The sequence below is a fragment of the Callorhinus ursinus genome, unplaced genomic scaffold (assembly GCF_003265705.2).
Source record: "Callorhinus ursinus isolate GAN/ISIS: 27379988/994484 unplaced genomic scaffold, GSC_fseal_2.0 scaffold35, whole genome shotgun sequence".
Classification (NCBI taxonomy): domain Eukaryota; kingdom Metazoa; phylum Chordata; class Mammalia; order Carnivora; family Otariidae; genus Callorhinus; species Callorhinus ursinus.
In genome coordinates, this window is record NW_027397097.1 from 454,208 (window position 1) to 454,980 (window position 773).

Here is a 773-nt window from a genome sequence, read left to right on the forward strand (position 1 = left end):
AGACGAAATCTAGGTCTCCTACTCCTCCGCCATCTTGCTCCGCCCCCTCTAAATCGATTCTTATATCAGCTGTTGAAAGTTTATTTTACCTATTTCCCTTTTGAAGTTACATTATATTATATTATGTTCTGTTCTGTTATACTACCTTATATCAATTATGTACTTTTTAATGAGAGTCTTGTTTATGTCAGGTACCATTCTAAATTGGAGATTCAAGTAAAACAGCACTATGAAAGAAACTAAATTATTATGGTTTAAAAATTGGCTTTGCCATTTCACCCTTATGTAATCTAGAGGGTCATTTAATCTTTGTAAGAATTAATATTCTTTATTGTCAAGATATGGGTAATCATTTTCGAAAGATTAAACAGAAAACAGAAAAAGAGCTTATTATAATGCTGACAGAATTGAAAACAAAACTTACAAAAGTTACTGTGGACTAATGTGTTGAGGTCTGATTCAGAGGTATAAACCGAATTCACATCCATATCTAAATCACTCCATAAATTTTTAACTTGGGAATATTGGGGAAGGCTTCAATGATGAGTTGGAATTTAAGGAGAATTCCAAAGAAACATCAGTTTGGGAAAAGCAAATATGCTTCCTGTGTAAAGGAACAACATTCCTTGTGTAATTCTGCAAAATTACTGTGACTTTACAGAGAACTTAGATTAGGATATTATGGAATCTGGTATTACTAATACAGGGTTGAAACTGCAGATCAACAAGTCCCTAAATACTAGCAGAACAGTTCTTCACCCAGGTCAAATTTA